This window comes from Schistocerca cancellata, chromosome 5 (assembly GCF_023864275.1).
Source record: "Schistocerca cancellata isolate TAMUIC-IGC-003103 chromosome 5, iqSchCanc2.1, whole genome shotgun sequence".
Taxonomy (NCBI): domain Eukaryota; kingdom Metazoa; phylum Arthropoda; class Insecta; order Orthoptera; family Acrididae; genus Schistocerca; species Schistocerca cancellata.
In genome coordinates, this window is record NC_064630.1 from 832547783 (window position 1) to 832560663 (window position 12881).

Consider the following 12881-nt stretch of genomic DNA (forward strand, 5'->3'; position numbering starts at 1 on the left):
CCTTAGGTTAGTTAGGTTTAAGTAGTTCTAAGTTCTAGGCGACTGATGACCTCAGAAGTTAAGTCGCATAGTGCTCAGAGCCATTTGTATCAGTACAAAATTTCGTTGTTTTCTGACTTTTGTACTATTCGTACTGTGTTGGGGATAGTCTGTGTATGATGGTATGCAGGGGACTATTTGCCATTTTTGGTCCTTCAATTGGACAAAGGCCAATGGAAAACCCGAGAAAACCCAAGTGGAGAGACTGACTGTCCCATAAGGTTCTCATATTTCACTTATTTTGAGTTGTTTTAGAACAAAATTTTATAAGGTTCAGAAAAATTTGAAAATTTTACAGTTAAAATCACTACAAACATTCTTTATGGTGAATTAATTTGAACACAACAGAATTGCCTCAGTTTAAAAGCTTTATAGTTCAGTGTTTTGATCATGTAGCTATTTTTTTATATTAATTGTTTGCGCAAAATTCACAAATGTTGCCACATACACACGTGATAAAATTTTCAAATTAGTGTTTTTGCTACTCCTAACCTTCAAAATGTGTGTTAATGTGGTCAATAAATGCAACAGTGTTTGAGTTATTAATTTTTGTCGACTGCCGTCGTCTTGAAGTGCTGTCGGATTTCGCCGAACGCCGACGGAGGTCGTCGTAGAGTATAGGGGAGGCAGCTGGGGCCCGTTGGTGTACGCTGTTTGTTATGACGCCCGGGCGGAGCACGCTGTCGGGTCGCGAAGCCCGGACCCACAGCTGCGCAGCTGCACGGCTGGAGGTCTTCGTCAGCCGGAGTCGCGTAGACGCCGACCCATGCTCCGGTGTTCAGCGTGACATTTCGGCGCATCAGAAACGCGAGCACGAAATTAAATTCACGTCGCCATATTATATTCTGACCTGAAACAGATGTTAATTTTACTGTGGGATAGAATGTTATACGGTGATTATTCGCTGTTATTGTTAAGTGGAGAACCAGTTTCGGTCACTATCTATCACGTGGCATCTGCGTAGCTACGAGTGTCCCCGAAGACCGTAACAGGGTTGCTTTGCTTACTTCATTTCTCACAGAGTTCAGCAATAGTTGGTTAAGGATTGGTTCACTCACAAGTGTTTGAAAAACACTGCTCTTGTAACAGATTTGGCCCTACATAAGCGTCCAGCTACGGTGACAATGCAGGCACTGCACTTTGTCTGAAAGACATTTTTCTCAAAATGTTGCACCCAGCCCAAACACAACGGCCCTTATGTTTTGACTGTAGTAAAGTACCACTGTTTTTACGTAGCACTTTCGTTCCGGTGCGCACAATTACACTGTGTTCTTTGTCTTGTCTGGGGACATTGAAGTATCACTAGACACAGTGTTTCCAATCCATGCTGTCTTGTCCTGCACATTTTCCGCGTGTATCCTGACGTCTCACCACAGTTTGTGCTACGTGCGTTCAATATTACATTTCGTCCTGCCAGTAACCACTGTTAATTAACGGCCACAGTCAGCACAATACTGTTCGCCCTTAGTGCTCTCACTAACACAGTTTGCAAGTAAAGTTCATGTTTGCACAGATAAGCAATATTTGTTCAATGTCAGTTTCATTTATACGAAATTGTGAACATTTTGATACAGCTATCTGGGCGTGAACATCAATATACATATTTATTTATATTTCTTTTCCCATTTTAGCACCCCATGTCACGTTCTCCTGACCAATTGATCCTCATGTGTGGTATTCAGACTCTGGCCTGGGTTTTTTGTCCATGTACTAGAGATGGGCAAAACTGCTCTTTTCAGAGATCGGATCAGAACTGTTCACTCCCTGAAATGAATTAGCTCTTTTTCATGACTCACCACTCATTTACAATAGAAAATAAATGGAAGGCACATTGCCCTTTAAACTTGGTTTATTCCAGTACTATACCTGTATTTTGATCTTATTTGATCCTATTTTGAGGTAACACAGATAATGAGTAAGAATTTTGTGTTGTTTATTGAAATTTCCACGATATGACAAAGTTTTTGATTACTGATTTATTTTGAACTATCGTGGTTTTTTGGGTGATCGGAAAATGTTGTAACTTGAGATTTACATTAACAATATATTTGGCTATAATGTATTAAAATTTCATTAACCTCATACAAATACATCGCAAGCCATATATTTTTAAAGTGAACGTTTCCTTCCGAAGACGCCTAAAATCGCAAAATCCGTACCAGAATAAGAAAAAAATATATAAATTTGACTGTAAAACGAAAGTGCTGCATATAGCCTTAAGCAGAATAAAACAAGGAAAATATTGGTGTATCACATTTTGCGATACGTTTATCGGTTCGCTCATAATTAAAGCGTAAATTCGAGTATCCGTAATAAAAATCCTATAGTAAGAGGAGTCGTCAGGAACCTAATCTGATCAGTTTAAACAAATAAAAATAAAATAAAAACAAATGATGTATACATAACATAATAATGTAATATACATAGCGGTATTACTACGAAGAACAATATCCAGTAGACGAACTCCGATGCAGAAGCACTGAGTCGAGCAGGGCGAGCCGCGAGCTGTATTACCGCGTGAGCTAAGACCGCAGAGACCAGAGTGACACCTGAGTTGCTTCGCTCAATGCTCTGGCTAGAGTCGAGAATGGTGGGGTGAGCATTGAGCGGGCGAGTTCCGAGGGTGGGGGGAGCAGTGAACGGCCACCACTCACCCGCTCCGAGACAAATCGTCCGTTCCCTTGCGAGCAGGTTGTTGCAAGTAGTTCCTATGTTATCCGCTAGGTGGCTCTTTGTCCTGTTGCTCGCATCAACTACCCATAGGGCAGGATGTGCGACTGAAACGATCGCCGACAGAGTGCGATGCGAAGTTAAGCTGCGCCAGACACAGCACGCGGCAGACGACGCACAGAGACGGCACGGCATATGTGAAACACAAAATCCAATGGGGCACTGCACAATGCAGGCAGCCAAGGTAGAAGCAGGGCAGAGGCCGGCGCTGGCTGTGTTGTGTGGCGTGCACTGTGCTGTGACCAGCAGAGGCGCTGCTGATATGCTCCGTCTCTCTCTCTCTCTCTCTCTCTCTCTGCCGTGGGAAACGTTTGGAGCTACTGTTCTTTTTTTCTGAATCACTGATTGTTCACTCCTTTGAAAGATTCAACTCTATGAATTAGTTCAAGAGCGGAGGATCCCCCATCTCTACCATGTACTATGTTCCCGTGTAGTCTCCGTCAAGCTCTGTGGCCGTACGCCAACGTTGTGGAAGAGCATGTATTCCCTGCTGTAAAAGCTCTTGTCCTGTAAGCGTAGCCATGACTGACACTCTCGTCGTCTTCAAAGTGTGTTCCCCGTAGAGAATGTTTAAGCAGTCCAAAGAGGTGGAAGACCGAGGGTGCCGGGTCTGAACTGTAGGGCAGTGGCTGTGACAGAGCGGCCCGACTGTGGCTGATCATAGTGTTGTGTTTCTACATTTCCTGATCCTGACGATGTAACTTTCTTTACCCATCGCCCAACTGTGCGCCTATCAACTGCAGCACCACACAAACACACAAACGTTTACTGATGTTCACCACGGTTTCTTTTTGGACACACAAGAATTCAATAACAGCATGCTGCTTGTAAAGTAAGTCGTACGTAGACGCCTTTTTGACGCAGTACCACGGCTCTGCCATCTGCCAGAACGGCTCGAAACTTCACCGACGCACAGAACAAACATCAAATGCGAAGCAGCAACAAGGAGGTTTGTCTATGTACATTAACGGCTTTTTAAAATATGTGAACTGCAAAACGTACAACGAAGTTAAATTTTCACATAAGTTCCACAACTGAGCAGAGGGATGCACTCAAATGGCATGACTTCATCTAAATCGGATAACTCTTTTATATTTGAAATCCTAATAGCATCAGAGATGACTTATGGCGCTTATAAAGTGCTAATAAGCCAATCTCGTGGTCGTCCTTCTCCATAAGTCGGATCCTTTTCTGTAATATGATGAGCATAACTGAATAGCACTAATTACACATAAAATATTAAGGGTTTAAATATGATTATACATATATTCTTTTAAGTGATGATTGCTAAATCAAAATTGAAAGATAAATGAAAAATTCTGTTTACAAATAAGGTCTCTTTCATTATTTAATTCCTTCCCTTTTTCCTCAGTCCATTACCTCGAAATAGACACATGAAATTACTTTCTCTTGAGATGGTTAAAACACGTAACCCTCTGTCAAGTGCAGAATAATTTGGACAGATGCATTTTGCATTCTCCGAGGCAGTTCATAATTAATGATGTTATTACTAGTCACTTACAACAACTACATACATAAAAATTCTTCAAACACATTCTAAATACAAACATGGCATAATAAAGCAAGGAAAACCCTATATCTACAGTACCTGCGTGTCTTACTTAATACAAATCCTCAAATCTTTGTAAGAATACAATCCCATTATCTCATTAGTTTCCACACTTGCCAAAACATAGCTACAACTGTGTGGCTTGTCTACTGCCTTATAAGATTCTGAATACATCATTTACCATTCTTGTTCCTTTTATTCAAAAAAGATGACTTAGGATTGGTAATTTACAGTCTTTTTCACATGTTTGTCATGTTTAGCCTTTCACTTTGTGCATATGTAGTTAAATTCGCTAGTACTTCACCTACTTTCTTTTCTCTACATTATCCATCCTTGATAAACTAGGGAAAGACAGTAATCACTCCTCCATCTCAGATATATACAACACTACCTTAGCTGCTGCGCAGCCCACCGCTGTCTGCTATCCTTTATTGTGTATATTCTCAAATGGCGGCACTAACTCAGGCCATCCTCCATGCTGTTTTGGTGCACATGTTAGCGCAAAACGATTGACCTCTCTAAACGTTCTCTCTACTGGGCTGTCCTAGAGATGCAATCTCATGCTTCACACCATGATCAGCAAGTAAAGCTTTACATTTGAATCCAGTAAAATATCGTCTGTTATCTGATAGGATAGTATGAGGTTTTCCAGTCTATCTCTAAAGATCTTTTTAATTAAAGCGTTCGAAGTTAGATATTTTTTGTTTCATACAATGCTAGAAGATATTTCACTCAACCCCTAGTTATTGGCAGAAGTCCTCCAACAACCACGGAGAATAACTGCTGTGGACGGGTGAGAATACTAGGTTGGAGTTCAGTCTTGCTTGATCTATTGACGAGCTTTACCTTCTGACAAGTGACACATTTTCTTAACAGTTTCTACACTATGTCCTTAAGGTTCTGTAAGTGGCAATATATCTCCCTGATGGCTACACATTTTCCAGTGCCTATGTGGCCTCAAGATTTGTGCATATACAAGCTGAAACTTTTTAAACACTTTCCCGATGTATATGCACATCAGACTTCGGAATTAGTGTCCTTCGTAGTGGTGATACAATTCGTTATTCAGGTTCTGTCTTATTGATTGTTTAATATTCCCTCAAATTGAGTCAAAAACCTGTAACTGCACTACATTCTTGCACATGTTCAAAAATCCTTTGCTATGGGTTTGATCTTTTACCAAGAGAACTTTCTTCTCGGTTGCCTGTTCCACTAATTTGGTTAATTCCGGCAGAGCTTGTAATAATCTAGGAAAGGCATCGGCTATTATGTTGTCGTTTTCATTAACATGCATAACTCGAAAGTTGTATACTTGAAGGGCTAGTGCCCATCTGGCTAGCCTTGCTTGCTTCAGTTCGTAGGTTAACAAGAAGTTCAAAGCTTGCTGGTCGCCGAATACTTTCATCTGTTTTACACAGACAGAGACACGAAACTTTCGCAGTTCCTGTACTACTGCCAATGCTTCTAGTTCCATGACAGAGTATGTATGACCTTTCGCAGGTGGATAGTGCCCTACTACCACAACCAATTATTCATTTCTCTTTGTTCCCATCTGCTCTTCTTGGAAGAAACACGCCCCCACACCCCATTAACACGCGTCCGTCGCAAAAATCATTTTTCCATATTAGGATGGTACAGAACATCTGACTTTGTTAGTGCATGCCTAATAGCTTCGCAAGCTTGCTGGTATTTACCCGACCAGACCCGTATAGTATACTCACGTAATAGATTCAACAGAGCATCGTCGTTGAGTAGCTGGTCCACTACGAGTCGTCGGAGAAAAGGATACAAGGCCGATAAACACTGTTCCTTTGTCCTCAGCTGAGGGAATTCCTCAGTGGTTTTAATTTTCTTCTGATAGGGAAATATTCCGAAATAAGAAATTGTATGTCCCAGGAATTTTATTTGATGCCTACCAAACTTCGATATTTCTAAATTCCCGTTATGCTAGCATCGGAAAAGTTCCTCAACACTCCTCTGAGAGAATCAAGGTGTTCTTACCATGTGGGGATGGCAATCAATAAGTCATCGACATAAAGAGTTACCCTGTCTAATAAGTCAGGCCCTAACCCGGTGTTTAAGTATAAACGGAAGTACTTTAATTTGATAACTCCTGCCGCCAAAAGTAAACGCAGTACACTTTCTTGACTCATCTGTTAGTGGTATCTGTCAATAAGAAGATTTTAGATCTGTAGTAGTTTAATATTTCACTCTGTAACATTTTTTAAGTTGTTCATCAATGTTTTCAGGTTTAGCGTGAATAGGTATAATTATTTTATTTATGTTCCTCTCATCTAATACTAGTCTGGCCTTTGCTCCTGATTTTGCTGCATCAACCAAGGGACTGCTGTACGGCGATGGAGTTGTCTCTATGATTCCCCACTGTCCCATTTTTCGTATTTCCTTAGTAACAACTTCCTTCTTAGCCCACGGAACAGAGTATGTGGCGAGACAAAATGTTTCATGGAGCATAACCCCAATATTATACGTATATCCTATAATGATACCCAACTTTTTAGAAAAGACTTCTAGGTATTCCGATAATAGGCGAGTTACATGATCCTGCCGGTTGCTATTTAAGTAATCACATTCCTTCACCTTGGAGCTAATTAATTTCAGTGCACCAAGAGTATCCTCTCCTTCAGTGTCTGAATGATAATAGTTTTTGCCTGAAAGTCGGTACTACTCTGTAATATTTGGAGCCCCCTGCACTTTATCTGAATACTCTGTTATATTTGCCATATAACTCTATTTCACACCACATCCCGCTCAGTTACGCTCCCATTTATTTCCATAGTAAGTTCACCGTTCGGAAGGCCAATTCCAGCGTTTTATCTCACGATGGAAATCGCATCCCAGAATGCAGGCCACTGACAATCCCTTTACCGATAAAGAAGAGTGTATTATGGGTTCTTCTCCAATTCCCTTTTCCACCTTCACCTGGTGCTTGATAATTTAAGACTGTTCACCAATGGCTCCAGTCACCTTAAAATTTTTGCTGGATTTGTGTGTAGTTTCTGTCCTCGAATTATTGCACTGAATAGTCACAGCCTAGACACTGGCCGTCACTTCTGCATCTATGTGCACATCCACAGGTATACTAATTATTTTTATCACCGCTTTTATCCAGTCGACTAACAGTGGGGAGTTATTGCGGTCGAAATTAGTTTGTCGGCTACGAGGGACCCGGACGGTTTTCCCCCTTCCCCTCCACTGTTTGCACGCTCTGGTTTGATTCAGGACAGTGTGATTGATTTGTATTCACGTTCTGCCCTGAATTCCTCTTATCATTTCGGTACGCACTGTTATTATCAGGTGGTGGCACTGCGCTTGGGTTCCACCGTGGTGTAACCTATTATGCCATTTATGTGTGCCCATTTCCGTTCTGCGGCCTTCCATTACCTTCCATTGTGATTGTTACGATTAAAGTTTTTTTTTTCTTTCGTGCTCAACCAGAGACGCTTGGTTGCGTCCGTGCTTTCTATTTGTTTTCATGAACTCCTGCGCCAAGTCTATGCATCCAGCACCGAAAGATACTTCTCAAGGTCATCCTCCGGTACATTGATTAATTTATATTTAATATAGCTAGGTAATCTTAACTTCAACAACTTGATCACGTCTCGCCTTATAATTGGTTCATCCCAGTACTTCGTTTTGTTGATATCCTTTTCAAAGTACTTCCGTAAACTTCCGTGCTAGATGTTATACACTTCTGGGCTCTAAACCTCAGCACGCAGGCGTTCCTGAATGCAGGGTGACCAGCAATTTCCAAAATTGCCCTTTCAAACTTCTCGACAGAGTCCACCATTTCGTTGGCCCATATGCCGACATCTCCTTGGATATGAGAAACAATAAACTGCACTTTTCGCTTCTCTGTCGAGGCAGTGGGTGGTGTACTGCGAAAAATTTTAGTAAAGAATACCGGGTGAATGGATCGTTTTTCAGCGTTAGGTGTCTGACACTGTCGATGTTTAATAGATCTATGTTCAACCATTATACTCGACACAGACGGAGCTGCCCCCGTAAGATTAGCTGGTGTGGATATTCTCTTTGTGGGCGGTAGTTCCTGGTACTGTAATCATATGGGTGTTCGTCAGTACCTGGAACGCTTGATGCATTACCGTGTGTGTTCATTCGAAGTAAAGAGTTGCTTCCTACCTCCTCCCCGTTCCAAATCGAAAAAGCGTCTTGCTATTTCATGTTGCCGGTGTGGTAGCTCAACTTTTAGTTTTTCGTCCACCCGGTCTGGTCCTGCTGTGGATGCATAAGCCCACTCTGCGAATTAAAGACATACGCCAAACTAGCATGAATCAGTGACTTAGCTAGTGAATCAGGCAGTGACTGAGCTAGTGACTGAGGCCCCCCGGTCAGCGGCGGTCACTTTGTGTAGAGAGGGCGTTGCAACATGTTGCGAGTTTGTCTCTGGCCTCTCTTGTGATAGGAGCACTTGATCCAGCGCCTACTATCTATCTTCAAGCTACGACTTCGCCGACCGGTGTGCTGGCGACAGCTAACGCCAGCACATTCCTCCCACCCCCCCTCCCACCCCTTCTCCCCGAAATGCCGCACCGTGGTCGTGTAGGAAAAATGCGAACGACAACGGGAAGGGAGGCAGGACGCAGGCGTAGAGACGAGCCGGGATCCGTGACTGTGGAGGACGGAGTACTGCCGGCCGTACCGCAGCATCTGCCTTGCGAGGCCATAGTAGGAACATCCTCTGATAAACTGGTGCCAGGGCACACGTCAAGGCAAAGTGGGGTGTCCTGGAGCGATGACAGCGGCGGCGACGGCGACGACAGGTCCAGGTCCATCGGCTCAGCGAGTGGGGGTGGCGTGGGCAAGGGCGAGTCGTCCGTCCACCCCTCCTGGGGTGCCCTGGTGGCACCAGCGGGCGGCTCCGAAGGCCGCGAGGTCCCGCAAGGCCGTGAACCTGGGGGGAGAACAGCACCAGAACCGTGCGGCAAATGACATGCGCGAATTTGGTTCTGGTGGCGGCGCTGCAAATCGAGTACATGAAAGAGCCAACGCGTTCCTGGATCACGCATCTTTCCCAGCGTCCACGGTTGCCACAAACCATGAAAAGAACAAGACACGCTAGAAGATTTGCTTGATGCCTGCTTGCAAATCCCATTGGATGAAGAATCACAAGATGTGTTTGTTGCAAATATACACTTAGGACTGTTCAAGTATTTGCCTTTGCCCTTCGGCAGCGCTTCCGCACCCGCCATTTTTCAACGTCACTTGGAACAGCTGACTGCAAAAGTGCCATTTTGTTGAAACTACCTTGACGATATTGTTGTCTCATCTCGTACACCAGCAGATCACATTGCCAAAGAAATGGTTCAAATGGCTCTGAGCACTATGCGACTTCACTACTGAGGTCATCAGTCCCTAGAACTTAGAACTACTTAAACCTAACTAACCTAAGGACATCACAAACATCCGTGCCCGAGGCAGGATTCGAACCTGGGGTCATTAGTCCCCTAGAACGTAGAACTACTTAAACCTAACTAACCTAGCGACATCATACACATCCATGCCTGACGCAGGATTCGAACCTGCGACCGTAGCGGTCGTACGGTTCCAGACTGTAGCTCCTAGAACTGGTCAGCCACTCCAGCCGGCAATGCAGCAGTTACTTGGTCATAGCTGAGTTCGTCGAGAGACGCTGTTGGGAATTGTTTTTGTATTAACCTGAACACTGGAGACGTCGCAATCGAAAGGAAATATTGTAACCTTACAGTACCTTGAACACAATGAACTTGACAATGTGCTTGGAACTGAGTCAAGTATTCAATACATTCCTCTTCTGTGTCTTGAAACTTGCGGAACGTTGGTATGCTGTTCGGCGGCCGGTTGGTTGGTCAGTTGTGCGGCCCGACGCAGCTTGTGCAGCCAGCAGTTGTTGTACCGTCGTCAGTAGGGTAGCAATTTGTTGGTTCTGAATCTGCAAAACCTGTGTTAGATCCACCACAATGGCCGTCTGTCGCTGAGGCTCGGGGGCAGAGGGTGGAGGGGGGGGGGGGGGGTAGTGATGGTTCACACAAATACATTATAGCAAAACAAAGAAGCAAAGCCTCTGAAAAGAGAAATTTGATTAGCTGTGCGACAGCCCTCGTGAAATACAAGCAAGGTCACAACAACAAATTAGCAATGAGAAATACTATCACCCCTACAAGCCAAAGTACAAGAGAAGGAAGAAAAATCGTCGTCCAAGTTGATTAACTTCCACCGCCACTGAATTATCGTCGTCACCACTGCAGTGTCCTCGTTACTGTTGTGTCTTATACCTTAAGGATCAAATGCACATGTGGGTTTACATGGTTCTTTATTTACATAAACAAACAGCTGCTACTTAACTTCAGTAGAATCCATATATTGTGGCACAAGCTCCTCCGTAATAGTCCCCTCGCAGACAATATCGCTGCTCTTGAGTAGTAGCACAACAGGGGAGTCAGTGCATTTTGTTAGTGCGTGTTGCCTACATCAGGAACAGGTATGCACTCAGGCCCAAACCTATTGTTCTGCTTCGAAGGACAGGTCCTTAATTTATTGTTCTGCTAAAAGGATCCTTCCTTTTGATCGACAAGCACTTACCCATTGTTCCCCTACCCCTCCACTCCCTTCCCCCCTTAAGAAACCTCCCCCCCTCACTGCTACAGGTACGCCTTCATTTCTGAGTTATTGGAATAACCACTCTCACAGTTACCAATTTGACTGACTACTTAATTAAATTGATCAATTAATGAACCTCTCCCCTTCTCGTAAACCCCCTCTCCACCCACCGTCCCTCCTGGTAATTGCCGAAAAGGACTCAGTTGATCGGTCATTTGGAGGGAATTCGATTGTAGTGTATGGAATATTGTTTAAGCAATTTAGACAGTATGTGTAATATTGTTTATTCAGACAATTTAGTGGATTCAAGGCAGTGTATGGAATATATAGAAATTGATGGAGAGGAAGGATCTCATAACAGGAAATTCAAGGGCATATTGTTTATTTATAAAAAATTCAGTTTTTTGGGTTGGATTTCTCTTGTTCATGATTCTCTGCTGTTTCGAAACGTGTATGTCTTGTAAGAAGTAATTACATGGAGCAAGTATGTTGCATAACGTAATGTTCGACAATGTACTGTGGGTGTCTTAGCCTAATGTTCAGCACTTTGTCAGCACTTCACCCATGGTTCTGTTAAGTGGTTTTCCAAAAAATGGTTCAAATGGCTCTGAACACTATGCGACTCAACTTCTGAGGTCATCAGTCGCCTAGAACTTAGAACTAATTAAACCTAACTAACCTAAGGACATCACACACATCCATGCCCGAGGCAGGATTCGAACCTGCGACCGTAGCGGTCGCTCGGTTCCAGACTGTAGTGACTAGAACCGCACGGCCACTCCAGTCGGCTAAGTGGTTTTCCATATCACCCCAATTTCCTTAAACTATTGCACCGCCTTTTATACTAAATTAAGTAATTAGTTATTTCCTGCCACCATTTTATGGTACACTTTCGAATTTCACATGCTCTTGAACGCCATTTCTGGAGCATTCTTCTTTGTCAGTTATACCATTAAACTACTGTACAGAGTTTTACTTAAAAATTATGCAAATTAAGGTAGCGTTCTGCACATAACCTGGTGTTCCGCTACACACATCTTCCCCTTAACTATTGCACCGCCAACACCATGTTGATATAAAAAATTGATGCATATTAATAAAATCGATATTTTTCACATGTGTGGTTTTTTTTTTAATTCTCGACATCCTGTTGGTCGGTGATATAGATGGAATACAGTTTAAATCAAAGATCGTTAGTAAAAACACGTCCCACCACCCGACACCTGACGCCAACGCCGCCGACACCGCCAACTCTGCACACGCCCCCAGGAGGAGTCTGGGTGCACTGTCGCCCCCCGCAACGAGCAACGCAGGGGTCAGCTGCTGAGCCAAGCACAGGTGTCCATTCGGGTCCCACAAGCATGAGGCGGTAGCATCCCTGTCATACACGACAACTGAGAAATTCCGGTCGTAATATGTGTTCACCTAGGCACTATTACTGGCGCAATACCTCTCACCTGTGAATACTGACGTCCCAGGACGCGCTATAGAAATCCGTTCCAGAATAACATCGACTGCTTAGCGGACCTAATGGGACAGCCCGTGCGTCACTGAATTTAACCGTCAAACTGCTGCTGCTGCCGCTGTGGGAGCACTATCCGCCATTGTTCTCTGCAGACGAGATTTTCAGTGGCAAGAAACTACAAGAATATTGGGAACCACGAACACGTTTATGAGTGGAACTAAAATTAAATAAGATTGCTGCTGCTGCAGTTTGACATCAAGCAATGTAATGAAAGTGTGTCCTCTTGATGGCCGCGGCTCTGGAACGAATCTCAGTATCTGTAGCGCACGTAATTTTCAACGTAAAAACCTGTCTCATACCCTCGCTGTTATCAATACGCTGAATCTATATGTGATAGGACACACACTCATTTTCTCTGGTCATGCCACAACATAATGCACAGTAACTTTACACTGAAACATA